This window comes from Peromyscus californicus, unplaced genomic scaffold (genome assembly GCF_007827085.1).
Source record: "Peromyscus californicus insignis strain IS unplaced genomic scaffold, ASM782708v3 Scaffold_4__1_contigs__length_199733344, whole genome shotgun sequence".
Classification (NCBI taxonomy): Eukaryota; Metazoa; Chordata; class Mammalia; order Rodentia; family Cricetidae; genus Peromyscus; species Peromyscus californicus.
The window spans coordinates 51,831,538-51,846,196 of NW_026294562.1; positions in this window are offsets into that span (position 1 = coordinate 51,831,538).

A 14,659-nucleotide genomic window follows, 5' to 3' on the forward strand; every position below is an offset into this window, starting at 1 on the left:
TTGATCATCTTTATTCAATGGTAGAACAGGAATACTTCCAGGAGTCTGAAGACCTTCACCGTGTGTGTGTGTGTGTGTGTGTGTGTGTGTGTGTGTGTGTTCCCATGCTCATGCACAGGTATGCAAGTATGTGTGGAGGTTATTATTTATTAAGCGGTGAAATGTTATTCATTAAGTGGCAGTTTACCATGCAAGAAAAGCCATGAGGTACAACAAAACCCACCGTAAGAGTTTATTATGGGAAGGGAACAGAAGGTGGTGCTTAGACCTATGGAAAGATCATGCAGGAAGAGAGGGGAGGGATAGATGGCACCCGCTTTTTTTTTTAAATTACACTCATGATATTCATTAATTATACTCATGATATTAATCACATTTGTGGTATTCATAGATTACATTCACAGTATTCATTCAATTTTATATATATATATATATATTTTTTTTTAAATGCCGAATGTCATTTATTGAAGGAGGGAGGAGGTCTTAAATACTTAAATACAGGCTTACAGCACAATGGGAGAATCCCGGTGGGCAGAAGTTCGCTACTGATGTTTTACAATCTTGCATCTAAGCTGTTAACATTCATTATTCAGGATACACAGACAAGGAACTTCCCTTAAGCATTCAGGAGGGTGGAACCTGGCAGGGAATTAGCATAGAGAGAATATCAAGGTCAAGATCCGCAAGCAAGGCAACAGTTACCCAAAACGGGGGCCAGGGACCTACAGGTCCCCCTTTTATTAAATAATGAGCTTCTGACTTGGGTTGCATGGGACGTCAGCAGGTCACCTTACCCGTCATGGAGACACCTGCCCAGGCCCCACAGGTGCTCTGTCTTAGGTTGGTGAGTGCCCCCCAGGCGTTACCCGTCTCTGAATACTCATTATCATATAGGCTCAATTGTGTGTGAGCTGCAGAATTAACTGCTGCCAAAGATCTCAAAGTGGCACTGGGCTTGCAATCTGTGTGTTCGACACAGAAAAGACCAACTGAGGTCCTATCCCACCCATAGCCAGTAGGCTAAAGGCAACTGAGCCATTCCCTTCCTTAATGAACCTTACTGTACATTGGAGTCCTTGTAAGATAGTATCCCAAAAGCAACTGAAACTTGAGTTTATAAATTTATAATTTTCAAAGCCAATCGAGATGTATATAACTACTGAATTAAATTTATCATGCCCAATAGAATGGAAGATTAACTAACTGTGGTAGCTACTTTTGTTGCCAGGGTCTCCACTGTGCTAGCTGTAGTAAGCAATTATGAAATGGTAATCCCAGACATAGTAGCAGCGGTGGCTGCCATTGCTATAACAGCAACAGTGGCAGCAGCAATATCAAATTCTCTTCTGGAGTGTGTGGACATCCACTGGCATGGATACAACTCCAGTAACATGAACCGCCAAGGCCCATTTTTCTTGATCCCAGCACGACTTTAGCTGGCAGCTCTTCTGGAGACTCCAATCTCATGGCTACAGTTCCTAGGCTTACATTAATGCTTGCCAAAGCTGGCGATATTGGGCTCTCAATCTCCATTGGCATCAGAAGGGTAGATTTTTTTCATGAAGACCCATTGGGTCTCTGTCATGTTGGGCTTCAGCAGCAGCCACAGGGCACGTTCAGTGCTCAGGAATCTGAAGAGGAACCTTCATAAAGACATAAACAGAACCCCGGGCCACACCAACACTAGATTGGGTCTCCTTCACGTGCTAGTAGAAAGATCCTTCCATCGCTCCAGAGGAGCACCCGCTTTTTTATAGGTTCCCCCTACACAAATGCATATTGGCTTATGTAGCTACGCCATACATGCACATAGATTATGTGATCACTCTGTGCACAAATTACGTGATTACGCAGCGCATGGATTACGTAGGACATAAGGCCTTGGGATGACTGAGCATCTTGCCTGGCTGCTGGACAGTGCATGTGCGGTCTTGTAGCTGGGAGAGTGGCTAGAAATTCTAACAGAGGTCAGAAGACAATTTCAGGAGCTCCTTTGAGACAAGGTCTCTGACTGGCTTTAAGCTCACCAATTTGGCTAGACATACTTGGTCATTGATCCTCAAGGAACCCTCCTGCCTCTACCTCCTCAGTGCTGAGATCCCAAGCACTTTGCCACCATGTCTGATTTTTTACATGGGTTCTGCAGATCAAACTCAGGTCCTCACGTTTTCAAAGGAAAATCCAAGCACTTTATCAAGTGAGCCATCTTCCCAGCCCCAAGGAGTCCTTTGGGATAGAGAGATATGGTCCCCAAATTTCAGGCTCTGAAGTTTGGCTGCATGGAAGTTCCTTCCAATGGAGTTCAAGGTCAGCCTTTCTCTGATGTTTTCAAAAAGACTCTGTCTCCAGGTTCTAGATTGTGCAAGGTCTGGTTGCCATCAATTGCTGGGTCTCAAAAGGACTGCTTGTACATGGTAAAAATATGCTGTGGCATTGACATCATATGACCTGTGTTGTAGCTTATAGTAATTATGTTATCAGAGTGATGACTTTCTGCCCCCATTTCATAAAGAGTTGTGTTTTCCTGTGGGAGTTGATGTGATTGCCATCACGAACACTGATTAAGATAATCCAGTTGACTTGGTTAGCTTTGCCTGATGCCTGGTGTTTGCAACACCACAGCCATTCTGAAAACTTGTTCAGTGAAAGTGAGTCTTGCTCATTTGCTGTTGATGCCTCCAGGAATGCTCCATAAGGCAAACACTGTTTCTAATAACCTTTGAATAAAGAAGAAAAATAAAGGTTGACGAGATGGCCCCGTCAGTGACGGCACTCTGGGACCCATGTGGTAGAAAGAGAAAACTGACTCCTGTTGTTGATTCTCTGACCTCCACGTATGCGTCTCCCGCCCCACACTAACTAAAATGTAATAATAAACATAATAAAATGTAATAACAGGGCTAGCTCCATGGCTCAAGAGGTAAAGTGCTTGCTGCAAAGCCTGGTGACCCGAATTGGACACCTAGGACTCACATAATGGAAAGAGGGAACTGACTTCCACAAGTGTGTCCTCTGACCCACATATGTAATTCGTGACACACTTATGCACACACAAGCATGTGCACATGCACACACATACACACACACTGTGGTGGTTTGAAAGAAAATGGCCCACAGAGGGAGTGACACTATTAGGAGGTGTGCCCTTGTTGGAGGAAGTGTGTCACTGTGGAGGTCGGCTTTGAGGTCTCATGTATGCTCAAGCCACACCCAGAAAGTCAGTTTACTTCCAGCTGCCTGCAAGTCAAGATGTAGGACACTTGGCTACTTCTCCAGCACCATGTCTGCCTATACACCACCATGTTGCACCATGACGATAATGGACTAAACCTCTGAACTGCAAGCCACCCCAATTAAATGTTTTTTCTTTACAAGAGTTGCCATTGTTATGGTGTCTCTTCACAGCAATAGAAACCCTAACTAAGACACACACACACACACACACACACACACACACACACACACACACACAAATTTATTAAAAATAAAATTTAAGAGAAATAAAAATGAAGAAAGGCCAGCCTTGCCTTCTTTGTATACTTGTATATAGCTTTGACATTTATTATTTCTAGTGATTTTGGTTACATCTTTTGTTTTGTTGTTTTGTCCTGGGGACAGGGTCTCTGTAGGTAGCCCTGGCTGACCTGGAACTCACTATACTGAACATCGCCTCTACATTGTAACAACCACCCTGCTTCGACTTCCCAAGTGCTGGGATTATAGGCAGGCACCAGGATCCACTCTTGGTGGCCTTAATTTTCAGGAGACATTAGGAAGCAATTAATTGTGAACTTTGTATCATGGCAGCATGGATGGTTCATACATCGATGTGCAGATTGGTGAATCTAGCAATCCCTATTTCTAGAAGCATGTGCTTCCTCATAGCAGTTTGTCAACATGGCACAGAACCTGTGCACTAACAGTTCTATGTATTGTTAGTCTCTATAATAAGGAATTTTACAGGGGGCAGAGCTCCATCCCTATCCTTGTAGGGTACTTGCTCTTGTTTTGGCTAAGTATAAGAGTTAAATTGTCTATACAGACATCCTTCAGCCTCAGTTTTCCATTCTTGATAATAGAGCTAAACCATTCTGGCATAAGAAGTATTAATTTTACGTGGAAATTTTATCTTATATCTTAACACTTAAAAATTTTAAATTACATTTATTTATTCAGGGTGTGTGTTCACCTATGTCTGTGCACGCCAACATTCATGCCTCAGACTGTGTGTGGAGGTCAGAAGACAACTTGTAGGGGTCTGTTCGATCCCTCTACCATGGGGGGCCTGGGGATTGAACTCAGGGCATCAGGCTTGTAGCCAGTGCTTTTGCCTGCTGAGCTACCTTGCTGGTTCATGGTTTGATGGGGGCTTGGCCAGAAGCCATGGCAGCAGGAGCAGCTTGCCGGTGTGGTATTGCCAGCTTGCTTACGTTTCAGTAAGCCAGGAGACAGAGCAAACAACTGTTCACGTTCAGATGCCTTCCCCTTGGGCCGCCTTTACTGAGTCCAGGATACCAGGCTGTAGAATTGTGCCCCTTACTTTCAGAGCAGGCTTTCCCTCTTGGTAATCCTCTCCGGAAACACCTTCACAGACATACCTGGAGGTGTGTCTCCTAGGTGATGGTGATCCAATCAAGTTGGTAGGATAATTATTGCCATTGCTTACAAAGATGGTGTATTAAGATGTTAGCATCAACTTATTTTTCTTGCTGAAAAATTTTCAAAAAAGTCCATTTTACCTATAAGCCTCCAAAGGATAACATGAGCCCAGAATGGAGACATGGTTTGTCAGTTAAGAGCTTGTTACTCTTGTAGAGGACCAGGGTTTGGTTCCCAGCACCTACATGGTGGCTCACAACCATCTTTAACTACAGTTCCAAGGGATCTGACATGCTCTTCTGACCCCCACACCAGGTGCACTCATACTACACATACATACATGCAGGTAAAACACTCATACACACTTTTAAAAAAAGATAACATACACTCCTTTTGCTGATAAGCATATATAAGAAAAGTTGTGCATCTGTATTTACTTTGTGTTGAAATTTCTGAAGATACAGCTGCTTTAAGTGAACCATCAACATTATCTCAAGTAATTACCTGAGTCACATGTACTTGGAAAGCATTTGGGGTAGTTCTTATGTTCTGAGGAGAAAATTTTATTTAGAAAGGCATGTTTGCTTTAAATCCAATGAAATTATATAGTTTTTAGTATAGTTTATAGTTTAGAAATTATAGTTTAACTTGACAATATTGGAAGAAAATAGAAAAAAATCAAACCTTTCATACATATAAGCACACCATGTAAGCTGATGAGGAGAGCAGGTTCTACTTTTTATTTGAGATAGATCTCACTACGTAGCCCTGGCTTGCCTGGAACTGACAATGTAGACCAGGATGGCCTCACATTCCCAGAGATCGTGCACCTCAGCCTCCTGAGCGCTAGGCTTAAAGGCATGTGCCACCACCCCCGGACTAGAGCCTACATATTTAACTCTCAGATTTCAGCCATGTTTAGGTACAAGTTCCCTGAACCCAAATTGTTTTTTTGTGGCCTATGGAACAATGTTTCCTGTCTAAACCAATAGGCTAAAGTTCTTGACTATGTTCATAAAAAAAAACTTTTAAGATGGCTTCGTTGCAGACCGATCTCCCTCATGAACATTGATGCAAAAAAACTCAATAAAATACTGGCAAACAGACTCCAAGAACACATCAAAACAATTATCCACCATGATCAAGTAGGATTCATTCCAGGGATGCAAGGGTGGTTCAACATACGAAAGTCCGTCAATGTAATACACCATATAAACAAACTCAAAGAAAAAAACCATATGATCATCTCACTGGATGCAGAAAAGGCATTTGACAAAATCCAACACCCCTTCATGATAAAGGTATTGGAGCGATCAGGAATACAGGGAACATACCTAAACATAATAAAGGCAATTTACAGCAAGCCAACAGCCAACATCAAATTAAATGGAGAGAAACTCAAAGCAATTCCACTAAAATCAGGAACGAGGCAAGGCTGTCCACTCTCCCCATACTTATTCAATATAGTACTTGAAGTTCTAGCCAGAGCAATAAGACAACATAAGGAGATTAAGGGGATACAAATTGGAAAGGAAGAAGTCAAGCTTTCCCTATTTGCAGATGACATGATAGTATACTTGAGCGACCCCAAAGATTCCACCAAGGAACTGATACAGCTTATAAACACCTTCAGCAACATAGCAGGATACAAGATCAACTCAAAAAAATCAGTAGCCCTCCTATATACAATGGACAAAGAAGCGGAGAAGGAAATCAGAGATACATCACCCTTTACTATAGCCACAAATGACATAAAATACCTTGGGGTAACACTAACCAAGCAAGTGAAGGACCTATATGACAAGAACTTTAAGTCCCTGAAAAAAGAAATTGAAGAAGATGTCAGAAAATGGAAAGATCTCCCATGCTCATGGATAGGCAGGACTAACATAGTAAAAATGGCAATCTTACCAAAAGCAATCTACAGATTCAATGCAATCCCCATCAAAATACCAACACAATTCTTCACAGACCTGGAAAAAATAATACTCAACTTCATATGGAAAAACAAAAAACCCAGGATAGCCAAAGGAATCCTGTACAATAACACAACTTCTGGAGGCATCACGATCCCTGACTTCAAGCTCTACTATAGAGCTACAGTAATAAAAACAGCTTGGTACTGGCATAAAAACCGACATGTGGACCAATGGAATCGAATTGAAGACCCTGACATTAATCCGCACACCTATGAACATATAATTTTTGACAAAGAAGCCAAAAGTGCACAATGGAAAAAAGAAAGCATCTTCAACAAATGGTGCTGGCAAAACTGGATATCAACATGTAGAAGGCTGCAAATAGATCCATATCTATCACCGTGCACAAAACTTAAGTCCAAGTGGATCAAGGACCTCAACATAAATCCAGCTACTCTGAACCTGCTAGAAGAGAAAGTAGGAAGTAGTCTTGAACGTATTGGCATAGGAGACTACTTCCTAAATAGAACACCAGTAGCACAGACTCTGAGACAAACAATCAATCAATGGGACCTCTTGAAACTGAGAAGCTTTTGTAGAGCAAAGGATACGGTCAACAAGGCAAAGCGACAGCCTACAGAATGGGAAAAGATCTTCACCAACCCCACATCTGACAGAGGACTGATATCCAGAATATATAAGGAATTCAAGAAATTAGACATCAAAATGCCCAACAGTCCAATTAAGAAATGGGCTATAGAACTAAACAGAGAATTCTCAACAGAGGAAACTCAAATGGCCGAAAGACATTTAAGGAACTGCTCAACATCCCTAATCATCAGGGAAATGCAAATCAAAACAACTCTGAGATACCACCTTACGCCTGTCAGAATGGCTAAGATCAAAAACACTGAAGACACCTTATGCTGGAGAGGATGTGGAGCTAGGGGAACTTTCCTCCACTGCTGGTGGGAATGCAAGCTTGTACAACCACTTTGGAAATCAATATGGCGCTTTCTTAGAAAATTGGGAATCAATCTCCCCCAAGATCCAGCTATACCACTCTTGGGCATATACCCAAGAAATGCTCAACCACACCATAAGAGCACTTGTTCAGTTATGTTCATATCAGCATTGTTTGTAATAGCCAGAACATGGAAACAACCCAGATGCCCTTCAACTGAAGAATGGATAAACAAAATGTGGTACATATACACAATGGAATACTACTCAGCAGAGAAAAACAATGGCATCATGAGGTTTGCAGACAAATGGATGGATCTAGAAAAAATCATCCTGAGTGAGGTAACCCAGACTCAGAAAGACAAACATGGTATGTACTCACTCATAGCAGGATACTAGACATGAAACAAGGATGACTTGTCTGCTACTCACATCACCAGGGAGGCTACCTGGAAAACAGGACCCCAAGAAAGACACAGGGATCACCCAATGACAGAGAAATGGAATGAGATCTACATGAACAGCCTGGACATGAGTGGGGGTAATGAAAGGCGAGGGTTGAGGGAAAGAGAGCTTGGGGGAGTGGGAAACCTCATCCAACTACTGAGGGATCTGGATGCAGAGATCCATGACTAGGCCCCGGGTGGATCTCTGGGAGTCCAATTAGCGAGAATGAGGAGGGTTTATATGAGCGAGAATTGTTGAGACCAAGGTTGGATAAAGCACAGGGACAAATAGCCAAATGAATGGAAACACATGAACTATGAACCAATGGCTGAGGGGTCCCCACTGGATCAGGCCCTCTGAATGGATGAGACAGTTGATTGGCTTGATCTGTTTGGGAGGCACCCAGGCAGTGGGACCAGATCTTGTGCTCATTGCATGAGTTGGCTGTTTGAAACCTGGGGCCTATGCAGGATTGTTTGGCTCGGCCTGGGAGGAGGGGACTAGACCTACCTGGACTGAGTCTACCAGGTTGACCTCAGTCTGTGGGGAAGGCTTTGCCCTGGAGGAGATGGGAATGGGGGGCGGGGGTTGGGGGGAAGGTGAGGGGGACGGGAGGGGGAGAACAAGGGAATCCGTGGCTGATATGTAGAACTGAATTGTATTGCAAAATAAATTAATAAAAAAAAAAAGAGAAAATAAATAAATAAATAAATAAATAAATACAAAAAAAAAAAAAGATGGCTTCGTTGCTTTTTTAACGAGCCTTTTACAGAGGCAGTCTCTGGTTCATTTAGTCTTTGAGTTGCTTCTGGGCCCCATTAAAGCCCAGCTCCCACTGGCTTGCAGCTTCAGCTTTCTCTCCCAGGCCATTCCCCAGTGAAGAACTTTTTGCAGGTTAAAGCTTCCTCACTGTGGCCATTGTAATTCTAAATTATCCTTCAAACGGATCACTTCTCTTTACTTTTGGAGGTGTTACTGTGTAGTCCCGGCTGGCCTGGAACTCAATATGTAGTGAAAGGGAAAATCAGTAGCCATCTTGAGAGATGCTTCCCCCTCTCCTCCTCCAAAGGTATCTGCTGACCAGCAGTTTTAGAAGTGACCAGAAGTTGAACTTATAAGGCTGAAACAATAAATCTATGCATCCTGGACTTGGCAAAACAAGACATGGGGAGTAATGGGCTCAACTGACCAGAAGTTGAACTCAGGGGAGAGTAGGACTGGAATAATAAATCTGAATGTGTATATCCTGGGTTCAACAAAAGCAAGACATTGGGAGTAAAAATTCATGTCTCTGTAGATACCCTGAATCCTGTTAGCCATCAGTAACCTCATGCTTATAGTTCAGCCAGTGACTTCAAAGAACTACCTCACCCCCAGCCCCCTCGTCCAATCCCAAGCTGCATGTAAACTTTTCCTATATAAACCTCTTAAAGTGAGTGCTCGGGGCGTTCTCCTTCACCTGCTGTGTCTGATGTTGGATGCAGACCAACTCCTGGGCTTACCTGCTTTGTTATTAAAAAACTTCTGTGTGCTTGCATTGGATATTGGTTCTGTGGTGGTCTTGCTTGGGAGTCTTGCGACCTGGGCACAACAATAGAACTTACAGAGATCCACCTGCCTTTGCCTCCTGGGTGCTGGGATTAAAAGCTTGTGCCACTACCTCTGGTGCTAGCTCATTTTTTCCAAGTACACACATTCTGGACTTCTTTTTCTTGTATATGGAGCTAGTTGGGATTCTAGAAAATGGAATTCTGGACTCTTGAATTCCCAGACTTCTTAGATTTGAGGAGACCTCTTTTCAAAAAATCCCTCAGCTCTTACTAGAGAGTTGTTGGGTCTGATCAAGTCAAGGTTCCTCTCCAGTCAAAACTATTCAAAGAGGACTTGAGAGCTCTAAACACAAATCCAGGAGGTTTACTGGACGTAGAACTGATTCACAACCCTAACTGATGCTGGAGTTCCATGGCCCCAGTGAGCACCTTTACTTGGTCACTTGGTACTCCTGTGGGGTCACTTTGGAGGTCAACTAAATCCCACTCTGACGACAGTCTGTTAAAAGAAAAAGAAAACACCTTCAGACTAATTAAATTTAGCAGACTTTATTTTTGCTAAGAAAAGATCTATGAACCAGAGAGTAGCCTGAGCCAAGAAAGGGTCAGAAAACTCGGTGCAGCCAAGTGGGCAGGTAGTATTTATGACAGCAAAAGGAGGTGACATGCAGAAAGAATCTGATTAGTTACATCTCAGCATTTGCCTGTGAACACACCTCTGAGCAATCTGCAGCCTGTGGTTGGCTGATAGTTCAGCTGATGTGATTGAGATTCTGTTATTTGTTGCAAGAATATACACTCTTAGGTTGTAGTTCACAAGCATACTCAGTACTGCTTCTGCTTACTATACACAGAGGCAGTAATTTAAGAGGTGAATAGAGGGCAGTGGTGGCGCACGCCTTTCGTCCCAGCACTGGGGAGGCAGAGGTAGGCAGATCTCTGTGAGTTCAAGGCCAGCCTGGCCTACAGAGTGAGTTCCAGGAAAGGCTCCAAAGCTACAGAGAAACCCTATCTGGAATGAGGTGAATAGAAAGCTGGGCAGCGGTGCACACCTTTAATTACAACACTCGGGAGGCAGAGGCAGATGGATCTTTGTGAGTTCGAGACCAGCACAGTCCACAGAGCAAGTTCTAGGACAGCCAGGGCTACACAGAGAAACCCAGTCTCAAAACAAAACAAAACAAAACAAAACCCAAATAACCAAACAACAGCAATAAAAACAGGTGAAGAAAAGAGCTGAGGCTGGGGTAGGGGCTCTTGGTAAGAGGATGGGCTTGGGAGGCTGACCCCTACAGCTGGGGTCAAGGCTACTTGTGGGCAGGGTTTCTGGTGAAGGGGGGAGGGCACACTCAGCTCTAAGCTATGAAAACTTTCACCATGGTCACCAGGGCCAACCCTATATGAATCAAAATTCTTAGTGTTTCACTGTCCAAAGTGTTGGGCCTGTTCTGCTGCCTAAAATAATTCTCTGAGAGCCTTTGCCAATTTAGTGTTTATCACTTATTGAATTTGGTGGTGGTCCACAGGTTGGTGGTGGCCTAATTTACTTAGTATAATGTTAAAAATGCTCCACAGTTTTTGCAGTCTTGTTTGTCTTCATCTCTGGTTTGTTTCTTACATAAACTGAGATCCTTTGTGACCGTTGATGCTGGTATCCCCTGACCTTTGGGCAGCCCAAGTGAAAAGCCCAGAACTTCAAATCTTTGTCCTATGCCTGGAGGGGCCCCAGGAGACTTTGCAACAAAGACTAAAACTCTAGTCTCTGGGTCTTAGGAAGAGGAAGGAGAACACAGCCTGAAGGTAGTGAGCGGGTCAGTTTAGACGCTGAAGCTGACCTGAGGAGACCCAGTATGGAGGTGCTCAGGTTTTTTTGTTATAGTTTTATTTGCATAGTTTTGCAGGGCTCTTCAGATCTAGGGCCTTGTAAAGCAAGTGGCTCTCCCACCCAGCAGCATCCCCAGCCTCAGCTCCCATTCATTTCTTTAACAAGCACTTTATGGAGCTGTTTTCTCCACAGTGAAATATTTCCTCGTGAAAGGACTGAGACAGAGGGCTTGTAAAAGTCACAGGAACGTTTCCAGATCCTCAGTTCCTCTTGAGCATTCCATGAGCATAAGTCATTGTTGGGGAGGAAAGACCTTGGCAAGTGGTGTAAACCCCTGCCACCCCTGAGAGGGTGACTTAGGACAGGCTAGGGGAAGCTCAGCAGACAAGCATCTTCCGTCTACTGACGAGAGAAGAGATTTGGAATGAGGAGGAGACTTACCACCTCCCCCTGGGGAAGTTCAGGCATTCCAACTTCCATGGGCCCCTTGCTCAAGAGCGGCAGTCCCTGCAGCTACCCCTCCGAACAGCCAGTACACCTTTCTAAAAAAGCCTTGCCCAGCGTTTTGGCAGTGCGTCAGAGAGCTATAAATCCGTCTGTGCGCCTTTGGCGGAGTAATTGCACTCCTGGGAAAGTAGGGGTGGGAGACGACACAACGATGCAAAAATGAGGACATTCGCCGGGCGGTGGTGGCACACGCCTTTAATCCCAGCACTCGGGAGGCAGAGGCAGGTGGATCTCTGTGAGTTCGAGGCCAGCCTGGTCTACAGCGCGAGATCCAGGAAAGGCGCAAAGCTACACAGAGAAACCCTGTCTCGAAAAACAAAAAAACAAAAAAAAAAAAAAAAAAAAAAATGAGGACATTCAATAGCAAAAGTTGGAAACAGCCCCAAGATCTGACCGTAAGAGAATTCTTCTACTCTCTAGAACAGGCCAGCACAATGAGAACCAAGGGACAAGTTTAAGTGGTCAGGATGTGAGTGGCAGCGACAGGTGGAAATGGAGTAGGAATCAAAGGAGTGTGGATTTCCTGACTACAATGATGTACACAGACGCAGTTCCTGGTTAACCTTTTATGAGTTCTTATCTTTTCTTCCCATGCTGGGGGTCGATTGGCCCTCGTGCACTGTGCATGCTAGGCAAGTGCTCTTCCACTGAGCTACACCCTCAGCCTCGGTTAACCTTTTTGGAAAAATAGTCTGACATATATTTAGAACCTTGCAAGTGCCGTTAGTGGTTCTACACCTAGGGAGGTAGGCTATAGATCATACACTTTTAAGTTATTGTCAAGTTTTCATGTAAGAATACATTATACATTGGGAAAATTTCCCCAGCCTTCTCACGCTCCCCTTTCATACCATCTTTCCCAGTTAGTTCCCTTTCTTTCCCTAGGCAGTTTGACTTTTACTTATTTGGTGGAGGGGCAGGCAGAGCTCTCCACCTTCTGCTTGAAACAGGGTCTGTCATTGAGCTTGCCAATTTAGCTAGACTGGCAGTCCAGTAGGCCCCAGGGAGCCTACCATCTCCACCAGGCGTTTGATGTGCTGCCAGAGATCAAACTGAGGTCCTCAAGCTTACATGGCAAGCACTTCACCGGCGAAAACTTCTCCCAGCCCCTGCTTCTACTTTCCCGTTTCATATCTGCCATATATGATTTTATGCAACTATATAAAATCTAGGAACCACAAACTGGAAAAGATATTTGTCTTTCTGAGATTGGTTAATTCACTTAATATGATTTATCTCCAGTTGCATCCATTTTCCTGAAAAGAACACAACTTCATTGTCCTTTCTGGCTGAAAACAATTCCATTTTGTATGTATACACTATGCTTTCTCCATCCATCCCTCTGACAGACACCTGCATTGGTTCCATACCTTAGCTACTGTCAACAGTGCTGCAGTAAACACCGATGTGCAGGTATCTCTATGCTCTGTTGACTTGGAGGCCTTGGGGTCAATACTCAGGGTGGTACAGCCAGTTCATATGGCAGATCTCTTTTTAGTGTTTGGAGAAAACTTTATGAAGATTGTGTGTGTGTGTGTGTGTGTACACACACAGCAGAGGACAGCCTTGGGTGTCTGCCTTTACCTTCCAGCATATGTGAAACAGCATCTCCTGCTGTTGACTGACCTGTGAGTGTCCTCCAAGGATTCTCTTGTCTCTGCCTCCCCTCTCACCATAGGAGCTCTGGGATTGCAGGCACATATCACCACAGGGGACTTTATGTAGGCGCTGGGGATCCAAGATCACGTCCCCACACTTGGACTGAGTCTTCTTTGCAGCTCCTCTATGGATCCTTTTTTTAAGGAAAATGTTTATTAGGAAAAAAATTTATTGAACCAATATGTCTGACATCAACAAAACCCCAGAAATACCTTAATTACTATTTTAAGAAATGTTAAGCAGATATTAAAATAATATGATGAAATTGATCTTTGGCAAGAATTGTTCAATTGAAAGAAACTAGAAGCAAATTATAGGAGTGACTGCCTTGGGGCAGAAGAAGATAATTTATATAGTCTTTAATACATCCTGAATTTTTTTAAGTGAGTGTTATTACTTTTTAAATTGGGGTTGTAAAGTTACTCTAGAATATGAAAAATGAAACCAACATAGCCAGGAGTAGTGGTTCCTGTCTGGTCTATAATCAAAACATTCAAGAAGCTGATGCAGGAGGACTGCTACAAGTTCCAGGCCAGCCTGGGCTACACAGAAATACCACTAGTAGGATGATTTCTTGCTTAACTCCACCTGCCCAACTTCATTCATTGTTTTAGTCAACGTTTGTGGAGTGTCAGTTTGGTTGGTGCAGGAACACCTAGTCCAAGACTGTGTCAGGACCCATCAAGTCACAGGGGAGGGGAGGGGATGGACAGGTAAGTCACCAGTGTAGTTCAGTCATTTATTTCATTTGTGCTTCTCGGCATGTCTTTGCTTTCGCTGTGTTCCCTTTTATTATAATTACGTTAACCTTGTTATAAATTACGTTGATAAATATAATCATAATCATATAATAAATTGTATATATAAATTAATCATGGTTATATATAAATTAATCTTGTAATAAATTATGTTGATCTCTCTCTCTCCCTCTCTCTCTCTGACCTTTCCGCAGAGGTCAGAAGACAACCTGTGCGAGTCAGTTTGTTCCTTCCACCGTGTGGGTCTCTGAACTCATGTGGTCAGGCTTGGTGGCAAGTGCCTTTACCCACTGAACCATCTTGCCAGGACTTTACTGTTTAGGATGTACTATTTTGCTTACAATGTTTTACTGCCAAGCAATGCCCAGTGTTATATCAGAAGCAGCCCCCTGCTGTTTACTGGAGGTCTTGAGTGCATCCTTTTACTTATGC